Genomic DNA, 13,463 nt, shown 5'->3' with positions numbered 1-13,463 from the left:
TAGCCTCCTGCAGTTGGTGCATGCTTAGGGTGGCTGAAACTTGCTCTTGTAGATGTTGTTCTTCTTCAGCTTGATGAGCTGGCCTCTTCCGTACCCTTCGTGGAGGTAATGGAGTTGCAGCAGCGTGCATCCGGCGATAAGTGAGTGGAAGACCAACCTTTATTCACTCAGGGTTTTCATCTTCGAATATCACCCTGGCCAGTTTGTAAAGGAGGAAGATAGTGCTAGGATAACCCAACTTTCCTCTAGAGTCACTCTTCTCAGCGAGCTTCCGAATGCCTTGAGCTCTGAGTTCATGAACCTTGATCTCTCCTCCCTTCATTATACATTGCACCATCGTTGCTCTCTTGAGGTTCACCTCCGAGTTGTTTCCAGTTAGGAGAATGGATCTCCTTACAATTTCGAACCATCCTTTAGCCTCAGGGAGGAGATCTCCTCTTTTTATAAATTTCGGCTTCCCCTTGGGACCTCTCTCCCAATCAGCTCCTTGCACACATACAATACTCTCATGATAGTCATGGGGCTAAAGTCTACCACGACCCCTCTCACAAAACTTGTGTATGAGTCATCCTTTTTGTATTGCCTAACTGCATTTGCATAGAACTCTCTTACTAGAGTGGCATTCACCCTTGTGACAGGGTCGGTGAGGAGCTCCCATCGGCGTTGTTCCACCTTCTCTATGATTTTTGGGCACTCGGCTTTTGTGACTTGAAAGCCTAGTTCATAAATGATTTCCTTCTCAGTCATCCACCCATACTAAAGTGCATGATAGAAGGTTCTAAATCACACTTCATCAAAAGGAGGATGCTCTATGGGTCCCTTCCCTTTTTGCCTCTTAGAGCTTGATGATGCCATGAGTGAGGATCAATTTGCGAAGATGGTGAAGGCTATGAAGTTGAAGATGGAATTCGATTGATGTAAGGCAGAATATGTCTTAGAGGAATGTGTTTTGAGAGAAGGAAGAAATGTGAGGATATAGGACGTACGTAAAGTACGTATAGCCGAGAGAAAGAAGTGAAAAAGATGGGGATATAAGGTGTGTACGAAAGGGTTGTGTGAAGGGGTTTATATAGAGAGATGGAAATTGTTGAAGGGTGTGGATTGATGGTGTTGTTTGATAGTGGACGGTTGGGGTTTTGAGATTGAATAATCACAAGGATCACCTCTTTTATGAGGGTCTTGGTTCGGTCTCCAAAGCCATCCACTCCCAATGTTGCATGGCAACACTTCCAAGGACATTCCCCATGAGGACAAGTGTGAAATTCCCTTGGTGTAGTGGCCGAATCCTTCTTCCTCATTTGTCCTATCAAGTACCATCAATGTCCTTTTTGATTCCCTATACACGAAAAAGAGAGAATGTGAAAATTAATTGAAAAATTGGTTGGAAAATTCAAGGGGTGAACTAACTAAACAAAAATCTCCTTTTTTTTTGAAGAATTTCTTTCCATGAATTCATGAATACACATCAATCAATCATTAAGCTGCCCATGCATGCAACGTTGGTACACCAAACTTGTTTGTGGTCATATGGTGCAACAATTTTGGGGAATGAATTGCTTTTGTGTTCAAACCCACTTGGTGTGCTTTGAACACCAAACTTATCATGTACTATACTTTGCATGTAAAGGAGTCTTATATTGGTTGTCAAAATTGATCTGAAAATCTATGAACCTTGCATTATTACTATTATTAGAGATTTAAGAGAGAGAGAGTTATAAAACATGGGTTGCCTCCCATGAAGCGCTTCTTTAGCGTCACTAGCTTGACGTTTGGTTCTTGTCAAGGTGGCTGATAGTGCTTGAAGTCCTCCCCTCTTACAGTGAACCTATGTCCATTAGCTTTGTTGATAAGCTCCATATGCTCTAAGGACATGATTTTGTTGATGGTATACATTGGGGGAAGCTGAGATGGAATAGTGGGGAGGTGAGGTGGTATAGATGGAAAGTATGTAGAAATCACTTCATCACCTGGTGAGAAATTTTTTGTAAGAATTTTCTTATTTCTCCATCCCCTTGGAACTTTTTTTTTCCATTGATGTTGTCTTGTTTTCTATGGATTCTTTCTCTAGGGGATTCTTGTTATTGATCTTGCATGACTCTGGTGGTTCTGGTTTCCCTTGGATCACCTTTGAACGTGGTTCTTCTTGACTATATGGCTTCCCAACTAATGGGGCTTCCAATTGTGTTGTTTGTGCTTCCTTGTTTGGCTCCTCCATCAACTTATTGTCTTCATGATCTGCTTCTTGTGAGAGGTTGAAAACATTGAAAGTGAGCTACTCATCATGTATTCTCAACACTAACTCTCCTTGTTCTACGTCTATGAGTGCTCTAGCTGTGGCTAGGAATGGTCTTCCCAGAATGATAGGGTAAATAGGATTCTCATCCATTTCCAGAACAACAAAATCTGTGGAAAGATAGTAGCTCCCAACCTTCACCAGCACATTTTCAACCACCCCTACTGCTTGTTTTTGAGTTTTGTCAGCCAATTTGATAATTACATCAGTAGGAGTTAGTTCATTGATTTGAAGCTTCTTCATGAGGGAGAGAGGCATTAGGTTGATGCTTGCTCCCAAGTCACAAAACCCTTTGTCAATCATTGTTTCTCCTATGGCACAAGGAATGTGGAAACTCCTGGATCCTCCTTCTTTGTGGGTGGCCCTGGTTGAATGAGAGCACTGCAATCTCTGTTCATCTTGATTATTTGTCCACCCTTCAATGGACTTTTTCTGGCTAGTAGCTCCTTTATATACTTGATGTAGAAAGGCATCTGTTGGAGGGCTTTAATGAATGGTATATTTACATCTAGAGATGCAAACATATCAAGAAACATTGAGTACATTCTCCCTGCTACACCACCTTTAAGCCTGTGGGAAAAAGGTGCATATGGGTTCAATACCTCCTTCTTCTTTAGCTCTTCCTTGGATGTAAGCTGAGTTGCACAGCTTCCTTCCTCCTGGCTTTCCTTTTGGTTATTTTGGAGGTGTTCTACTCCATTCATACTCCCCTTATCACTTGTGGTTATCATTTTGCATTCTTCCCATCTCACTTTCTTTGTTTCTCCTCTTGGGTTCTTTTCTGTATCACTGGGGAATCCATTAGTGGGTTTGGGGATTTGTTGAGATAGGTACCCTACTTGGGACTCCAATCTCTTGATGTTTTCTCCTTGGTTCTTGATATTAGCTCGCACTTCTTCCTTAAACACTTTGTTGTCTTGGACTTCTCTGCATATGTTTTCAAGTAGAGCCTCAATCTTTGAAAGCCTATCATCTATTAATGATGGTGGGTTGAGATTAGGTGGTTGAGAAGGTTGGTTAGATGGATGTTGGTAATATCTCTGTGAGGTGTTTTGATGAGTAGCATTGTTGTTGGAGTTGAAGTTGTGGCATCTCTAATCTTGCCCTTGATCTTGTTGATTTCCCCATCCAAAGCTGGGGTGATTCCTCCATCCAGAGTGGTAAGTTTTGGAGTATGGATCATGGACTTGTCTAGGTGAGTTTCCCACATAGTTGGCTTGCTCCCAGTCACTTTCTTCTCCTATGTTTACTCCCTCTTGAGTTGGTGATGAGGTGATGGCTGCTGCAACTTGGTTCTCTTCCACCTTCTTGGTAAAATCTGCTAGCTGCTTGGTGATCATCTTGTTTTGGACTAACAGTGCATCCATGGGGTTCAGCTCCATTATTCCTCTAGTGTTGCTTCTTTCAGAGGCATAGAAGTAGTCATTCTCAGCAACTGTTTCAATGACATCTATGGCTTCTTCAATGGTTCTCTTCTTGTTTAAAGACCCTCCTGATGAATGATCCACAGCATTCTTTGACTCATAGCAAAGACCTTCATAGAAGATGTGAAGTTGAACCCACTCATTAAACATCTCTGGTGGACTTCTCCTTGTCAAGTCTTTGAATCTCTCCCATGCTTCATAAAGTGTCTCACCATCTTGTTGTCTAAAAGTCTGCACCTCAGTTCTTAGCCTATTGATCCTTTGAGGAGGATAAAATCTTGCTAAAAACTTGTTCACCACTTCTTCGCAATTAGTTAAGCTTCCCTTTGGGAAGGATTCAAGCCATTTGGATGCCTTGTCCCTGAGTGAAAAAGGGAACAAGAGCAGCCTATAGACATCCGAATGGACTCCATTGGACTTCACTGTGTCACAAATCCTCAAGAAGGTGGTCAAGTGTTGATAAGGATCTTCTTGAGCACCTCCTCCAAATGAGCAATTATTCTGCACAAGGGTGATGAGCTGAGGTTTTAGCTCGAAATTATTGGCATGTATGGTGGGCTTCTGAATGTTGCTTCCACAGTTTCCTGGATTAGGATTGATATAGGATCCTAAGACCTTCCTTTCTTGCCCAGCCCGGTTTGCATGGCCTTCTCTGGCATGATTATGAGCTTCTTCTTCATGATTGTTCTCCAAATTCTCTTCCATGTTGGGTTCAAAGTGCTCTTCCTCTTCCTCAGCACCAATAATCCTTTTTCCTCTTGCCTCCCTTCTTATTCTCCAAAGGGTTCTTTCAGGTTCTGAATCAAAGGATGTTGAGACTCCTTCTCTTCTCCCTGTCATACAACAAACAGATTGCACAATAGGAGGTATAGTGAAGATTATTCTTGTTAGAGTAATTGTTAGTGTGAGTGATGCAATTTATCAAACAGTTAGTGGGTTAGTGAGCTGAATTATGATCAACTAAGAAAAAGAGAACAGAAAATAGAGAGGGTATAGGGGATGAGGAAGAAATTAATAACTAACTAAGGTAAATTGACTGAATAAAAAAATGAATAATGAAATAAAAAAAATTCTCAATCTAGTGATCTTCTAACTTAATCATTGTTGATTCAAAATCAATCCCCGGCAACGGCGCCATAAACTTGATGCATAAAATCTTGTCTCTCAACAAATTTTCCTTCGGCAAGTATACCGAATTGTCGTTAAGTAAAACTCACAATAGAGTGAGGTCGAATCCCACAGGGATTGATTGATCAAGCAACTTTAGTTAGAAGAATATGCTAGTTGAGCTAAATAGAATTGAGATTGAGATGCAGAAATTTAAATGACTGGAAAGTAAATAACAGAAATTAAAGTGCAGAATCTTAAATTGGGAGTTGGGATAATGAGCAGGAAATTAAATGGCAGAAAGTAAATAGAATGGGTAAGATCAGAAATGGGGAAATCATTGGGTTTAGGAGATGTTGCACATCTCTTCCTTAATCAATGCATTCATTAATCTCCTTGGCAATCTTAATTGATTGGATCCCAATTCCTTGGCAATCCAATCTCTCTCTAAGCTTGAACAATTGCCCAATTCCTTGATTTAATTGCTCATGGGAAGAGATGAAAGTGTGGTCACTGATTATACCACATGTATTTCCAAATCAAAGTGTTGGGAGGATTAAATGTCACAATATCCATCCAAACCCCAATTTAGTCCAACATGAGAAAGCATTTCTAGCATGATTTCCTCATCCCTTTTCCAAGGTTCAAAGGAGATCCAATTATGGAGAGTTTCTTTTCCAGGACAACTAACCAATTGAATTAAGATCGAAAGCTTTCTAGTAAGATCAAGAGAAAAGAAAGAAGAAGAAGAATGAAAACTATAATTGATCCATCAAATTACAACAGAGCTCCCTAACCCAATGAAAGGGGTTTAGTTGTTCATAACTCTAGGAATGAAAAATGGCAGAAAAGAAGAATCCATGCTAGAAGTACAGAAAAGTAAATATGCAGAGAATAGTTCCCAAAAATGCCAAGCTTCTCTCTAGTTCAAAACTACTCCTATATATACTACTCCTCATGATCTTCTAGTGATTTCTTCAAGTCTTGGATGTGGGCTCTGGATCTTGAGTTGAAGCAATTCTCATCTTTAGTGGGCCCAGCTTGCAGAGAAATATGAATTAGGCTTGGGCATTTAGTGAGATTAACGTTGAGTAACATTTTGGGTGCGAGAACGTTAGTGGCATTCACTTTTTCCACTAACGTTCCACCCTTATATACCCACGTTAATTCCAACGATAGTAATCTTAACGTGAATACTAACGTTTCTTACTCAATCCTTGGCCAACGTTAATGGGACTCACTTTTCCCATTAACGTTGGCTTGTGCCCCTTTTCACAAACATTAATGGGAATCACTTTTCCTATTAACGTTGCTTGCCTCTTGCCCCTACGTTAGATCTCACGTTAGCTTGGCTAACGTAGCACTTAACGTGGGTATCTATCACCTTCGAGAGCATTAGTGACACTCACCTTTGTCACTAACACTACAATTGCCTTAAGTCCCTACGTTAGAACCCACGTTAACTAAGTTAACGTGGCTCTTAACATAGCAATGAAGCCATCTTCCAACGTTAGTGACAAAAGTGAGTGTCACTAACGTTGGTTCTTTGAACCTAACTCCACGTTAACTTTCACGTTAACAATCTTAACGTGAGAGTTAACGTAGGCAATGCTAATGATCCAACGTTAGTGACAAAAGTGAGTGTCACTAACGTTGGCGTTGTTGATCCTCTTCCACATTAGAGTTCACATTAACTAAGTTAACGTGACTCTTAACGTGGGGCATTGCCTAATTTCCCAACGTTAGTGGTGTTCACTTTTACCACTAACGTTGAGGAAAAATGTTATTGGAGTTCATGTTTCTCGTTAACGTGGAGTCCTCTTTTTCTTCTACGTTAAGTACCACGTTAACTTAGTTAACGTGGCTCTTAACGTAAGCTATGAATGGCTTCGCAGGCATTATTGGTGATCACTTTTCTCATTAACGTTGCAAGCTCTTTGCCATCCCACGTTAGAACCCACGTTAACTAAGTTAACGTGAATGCTAACGTGGTTCTTCCATGCTTCATTTGTCCTGAAATCAAGCAATTAAAGTGCATCAAAGCTCTAGCCAAAGTCATGAGATTATGCATCATCAAGTTATCATGCAATTCTGGCAAAAATCTCATGAAATCATGCAAAATTCACAATAGTTTCTTAAATGAAGGTGTAAGTGTATTTTCACCCAAAACTTGCCTTATTCACTAAGAAAATGCATGAAACTACCCTAAAACAGTAAAGAAAAGGTCAGTGAAACTGACCTAGATGCCCTGGCATCATTACGCTAACCTGATTACAGGGTTAATAATAAATAGTAAAAGTTTCAGGTGAACAAGTTGGTGACACTTGATTTCAAGTATGATCATGACTTACTGGGGATTGGGTCGTTACAACTTGGTATCTTTGTAGTTCGTTCCTTTTAAAGCCTGGGGGTATGGACTGAATCATGCTTCATTACATTCTCTGAGTTGTGTCTCATGTATATAGGATATCGTTGTGATATCAATTGCATGACTGTTGCTGTATTTTCATTTTAGAGACTATTCACACTTTGCCTGAAATGTTAATACTGATCACCTTAATATTGCACGTTGGGTGTGAACAGGATCTTGATGGCTGCACGGGGACGAGGACGTGGTAGGCGTGGTGCGAATCCTGTAGAGGAACCGACGAGGGGTGCGGATGCTTTTATAGCTGCGATGAACACCATGGATGAGGCTGTGTGTGAAACGGCAACTGCTACTACGCAAGCAATTGACCGTTTAAGGGAGAGGAACGGAGATCGTAACAGAGGATGCAATGGTGAGCGTGTGGAGACGGTAATGATAATGAAGGTGCTGGAAACCACGATAACCCTATGACACTGACAACCTTTCTGAAGGTAAATCCACCCAAGTTTAAGGGGACGCTTGTTGCAACTGAAGCTGACAATTGGTTTCGTGGTATCGAGAAGTCATTGCGAGGGCAACATGTACCAGAAAGACAGTACGTGGAATTCGCGACCTATATGCTGGAGGGAGAAGCTGAACACTGGTGGCATGGAGTGCAACGCTTGTTAAGGTAGGTTGTGGAAGAGATTGACTGGGATACTTTTAAGGAGGAATTTTACAAAAAGTATTTCCCTAGAACTGTTCTTGATGCTAAAGAAATGGAACTGATACAGTTGACGCAGGGGAATATGTCAATGGCAGAATATACTAAAAAATTTGAAGATTTGTGCCGATTCTCTAAGATCTGTCAGGGAAACCCAAATGATTTTGAAGAATGGAAGTGTTTAAAGTACGAATGAGGACTTCGCGACGAGCTGATGCATTCATTAGTCCCGTTGGAGATACGGAATTTCGCAGAGCTTGTCAATAAGAGTCAGCTGATGGAAGATTGTGAACATAAGATGGCAGCATCAAGGATGGGACATCCAAGCTTACCACCAAGAAACTTTAATAATTTTCATAGGCATGCGGTACAGCGGAAAGTTAATTTTAAGGTACCAGGAGTACCTATGCGAGGGAACCAACAAGTTAGAAACTTCCCTATGCGCTTTACAACTGGGAATGGAAATAGGCCAAAACAGGATACCGGTAAGCAACCTCAGCAGCAAAGTCAGGAGGGCTTAACATGTAGGCAATGTGGAAAGAATCACCCTGGTAGGCCTTGTTATCTTGGAATGAGAGTCTTCTATAACTGTGGTGAACTGGGGCATATAGCAAGCAATTGTACAAAAAAGTTGGTACAAGGATTAGCTAAATCCCAACAGGTAGGGAGAGTATTTACAATGATTGCTGAAGATGCTCGTACTCAGACTCCCTGACCCAAGGTCAGTATTATGTTAAGACTCGCTTCTTAACTGCACTTTACGATTTTGGTACGTCGCATTCTTGTATTTCTTTAACTGTTATACGTAAGTTGAGACGAGATGAAGAAACACAACACACCTGAGCACTAGAAAATAAGATAAGAACCATTTACTCGCACCTGTTTACATGTAAAGGAAATTTTGAGGGCAACATTTTCTTTTAGGAGGGTAGGATGTAACAATTCTAATTTTTGCACTAATGCGAGTTTTTCTTAAAATAATATTTTAAAGAGATTAGTTTTATTTTGACGAGTCGACTTCGAACCCCGAAGTAAAATAAATGGTAATATAATTTTATTATTATGTTATTTATTTATTTTACTTGCTCTAATTATAACAAAGCCTAGATAATAATATTGATATTATTATAATCAAGTCCGATGTTTACCGATAAAACCTTAATTATTGTTATTTCTTGTTGAGCTTAGAGTTACTAAAGCTCCATCAAACATCTTTTAATTCCTAAGTTACTAATGTCATTTGTGTTAGTAACTTATACATATTTAACTTATTATTATTATTATTATTATTATTATTATTATTATTATTATTATTATTATTATTATTACCGAAAAAAAAAGAAACAAAAGAAGGGATAGAAATGTGAATTACATTAAGCAATGTAATCCCATTAATGATTAACATGCCTTTCTTCTAATTCAATATGACCGAACTGGAGAAAGAAAGAAAAGAGAGATTTCAATCCAAAACCACCTAGTAATATAACATTGATACATAATCCTTTAACTGACAACTCACCCTTCCATTAAGATCAAAAACACTTCCCTTAATTTGTTAAACATATTGCATGAAGAAAGGGTAAAGTGACCGAGAGCTTTCATCAAAGAAACTGTAACCTTCCACCATTTTCTTCCTTTGATTTCACTTAATCCATAATCCCAATAAAAAAACTAATCGAGTAAAAATGTTCGTATCTTCCTCCTCTATGTGTTGGCGTTATTTTTGTCCAGTGAAAGTCGACAGTGATGTAGCTTCTCTACTATTTGAGTTTGGCCAACTGGAGTTCTAGGAGGCACGGAGGATTCCGAACGTTTTTTCCTTCAACAGCTCGGTCAGAAGGCTCCTCCGAAGCTTCGCATATTTTGATTTCGTACGAAGGTAGGGTTTGGTAAATTTTCATCGGTTAAATTGATACTTAATAAGTGAATTGATGTCATGATTACTTGTCAGTTGAATTTATATTGATATTTGTGATAAGTTTGAGGTTTGGAGGGTTTAAGTGCATCCAGGAACTGAGTTATTCTGATGATTGTGATTTCTGGATTACGGTAGGATAATTTGAAAATATTAAAAGTTACCAGTTTGATTTATTGGAAATGATTTGAAAAGAGTGTGGAAAATGGTTTGGATGGAACCCGAGAAGGGTGGCAGAGTCCAGATTTTAGGGAAGGTGCCGCCGAAATCTTGCTATAAACCTTAAGAATTGATTTGAAAATTATTTAGAAGAAAAAGATTGGATTTGAGAAATGGTATTATTTGACTTTTGATTTATTTAAAAAAAGAATCATTTTATATTTTTAAATTATTTAAGAAAAGTACTATATTTAAGTTTGATTTGAAAATGAAAAGGGGCTGAAGTTTTGAATTTGACTCAAGGATTTTATTTGGAAGAGTTTTAGTGAACTTCAAAAGTAGTTGAGTTTTATTGAAGGATTCTATTTGGCGACATCTTGAAAAATGTTAAAGAATTTGTGTTAAAAATAAAAAGGGGATTAGTCTTGGTTTTGAAAGAAAAAGAGAAGAAAAACCGGCACGTGTGATTATGAAATAATTAAAAAGGTCACAAGAGGGTGATAGAGAGTAAATAGTTATAGTATTGTTGTGAAAATGTTAAGCCGTGGGCTTGATGTGTGAGTAATTGTACGGGAATCCTAATGCCAGGGCATCTAGGCCAGTTTCAGTGACCTTTTCTTTACTGTTTTAGGGTAGTTTCATGCATTTTTTTAGTGAATAAGGTAAGTTTTGGATGAAAATACACTTACACCTTGATTCAAGCAACTATTGTGAATTTTACATGATTTCATGAGGATTTTGCAAGAATTGAATGACAAATTGATAATGCATAATCTCATGACTGTGGCTAGAGCTTTGATGCAATTGATTTGCTTGATTTCAGGACAAAGGAAGCAAGGAAGAACCACGTTAGTAGCCATGTTAATCTAGTTAACGTGACCACTAACGTGGAATGGGAATGAGCTTGCAACGTTAATGAGAAAAGTGATCACCAATAACGTATGCGAAGCCATCATAAGCCCACGTTAATTGTCATGTTAATTAGGTTAACATGGTAGTTAACGTGGAGATGAAGAGAACTCCAGCGTTAGTGGTAAACGTGAACACCACTAACGCTCCAAGAATTGGTAATGAGCCACATTAAGAGTACATTAACTTAGTTAACGTGAACTCTAACGTGAAAGGGAGGAACAATGCCAATATTAGTGACACTCACCTTTGTCACTAACGTTGGATCAAGCTAGCATTGCCCACGTTAGTGGTCACGTTAAGACCACTAACGTGAAAGTTAACGTGGAGCTAAGATTGATGAGCCAACGTTAGTGACACTCACCTTTGTCACTAACGTTGGATATGGCATTCACTACTGGTGGACGAAATTGTGATCCATACTCCTTGTACTTGTATGAAATTTAATAATTGGCTCTATTTGAAGTCACAACTCCGTTCAACTAACCAGCAAGTGCACTGGGTCGTCCAAGTAATACCTTACGTGAGTAAGGGTCGATCCCACGGAGATTGTTGGTATGAAGCAAGCTATGGTCATCTTGTAAATCTCAGTTAAGTGGACTCATAAAGTCAAATGTGATTAGATTGGATAAATAAAAATAAATAAAATAAAAAGGGATAGAAATACTTATGTAAATCAATAGCGGGAATTTCAGATAGGCGTATGGAGATGCTGTGCTCCTCTTGAATCTCTACTTTCTTATCACATTCATCCAATCCTTCTTACTCTTTTCCATGGCAAGCTGTATGTAGGGCATCACCGTCATCAATGGCTACTTTTCATCCTCTCGGGAAAATGGTCCTATGCGCTGTCACTGCATGGCTAATCGTCTGGAGGCATCACCCTTGACAATGGCTACATCCCATCCTCTCAATGAAAATGGTCCAAATGCTCTGTCACAGCACGGCTAATCATCTGTCGGTTCTTAATCAGGTTGGAATAGAATCGATTGATTCTTTTGCGTCTGTCACTAACGCCCAGCCTTCAGGAGTTTGAAGCTCATCACAGTCATTCAATTCCGGAATCTTACTCGGAATACCACAGACAAGGTTAGACTTTCCGGATTCCCATGAATGATGTCATCTATCTAGCTTATACCACGAAGATTCTGTTGGAGAATCTAAGATATATACGCCCGGCCTAAAGTAGAACGGAAGTGGTTGTCAGTCACACGCGTTCATAGTGAGAATGATGATGAGTGTCACGGATCATCACATTCATCAAGTTGAAGTAAAACGTATATCTTGGAATAAGAATAAAAGAGAATTGAATAGAAAATAATAGTAATTGTATTGAAACTTGAGGTACAGCAGAGCTCCACACCCTTAATCTATGGTGTGTAGAAAATCCACCGTTGAAAATACATAAGTGAGAGGTCCAGGCATGGCCGAGAGGCCAGCCCCCATGATTTGTGAACTAATTGTCCTGAGATGTCTAATACACTAGTAAAAAGTTCTATTTATAATAAACTAGCTACTAGGGTTTACAGAAGTAAGTAATTGATGCATAAATTGGTGTATGTTTGGGCTGAGCTTGGTCTATCCACGAGCTGAGGCTTTTATTGGAGTTGAACGCCAAGTTGTAACGTGTTTTGGGCGTTCAACTCTGGGTTGTGACGTGTTTCTGGCGTTTGGCTCCAGACAGCAACATGAAACTGGCGTTGAGCGCTAGTTTACGTCGTCAATTCCCAAATAAAGTATGGACTATTATATATTTCTGAACAGTTTTGGCATCTCACTTCATCCTTTGAAGTTTAGAATGATTGGCATCTCTAGGAACTCAAAGTTCAGATAGTGTTATTGGTTCTCCTAGTTAAGTATGTTGATTCTTGAACACAGCTACTTTTATGAGTCTTGGCCGTGGCCCTAAGCACTTTGTTTTCCAGTATTACCACCGGATACATAAATGCCACAGACACATGACTGGGTGAACCTTTTCAGATTGTGACTCAGCTTTGCTAGAGTCCCCAATTAGAGGTGTCCAGAGCTCTTAAGCACACTCTTTTGCTTTGGATCACGACTTTAACCACTCAGTCTCAAGCTTTTCACTTGGACCTTCATGACACAAGCACATGGTTAGGGACAGCTTGATTTAGCCGCTTAGGCCTGGATTTTATTTCCTTGGGCCCTCCTATCCATTGATGCTCAAAGCCTTGGATCCTTTTTACCCTTGCCTTTTGTTTTTAAGGGCTATTGGCTTTTTCTGCTTGCTTTTTCTTTTTCTTTTTATTTTTTTTGCCAGTTTTTTTCGCAAGTTTTTGCTTTTTCACTGCTTTTTCTTGCTTCAATTTTGAATTAAAAACATTTTTCATTTAAGAGAGGTGAAGGATTAATAGAATTTATTCATAGCTTTAAGACATAGTTTACTAAATACTAATGATCATGAAGTAGAAACACAAAACATAGATAAACATGAAGCATAGAAATCGAAAAATAGAAAGAAATAAGAACAAGGAATGAATCCTCCTTAGTGGCGTCTTCTTCTTGAAGGACCAACAATGTCCTTAAGCTCTTCTATGTCCCTTCCTTGCCTTTGTTGCTCCTCC

Source organism: Arachis duranensis, chromosome 5 (genome assembly GCF_000817695.3).
Source record: "Arachis duranensis cultivar V14167 chromosome 5, aradu.V14167.gnm2.J7QH, whole genome shotgun sequence".
In the NCBI taxonomy this organism is placed as follows: Eukaryota; Viridiplantae; Streptophyta; class Magnoliopsida; order Fabales; family Fabaceae; genus Arachis; species Arachis duranensis.
This window is presented reverse-complemented; position numbering follows the sequence as displayed.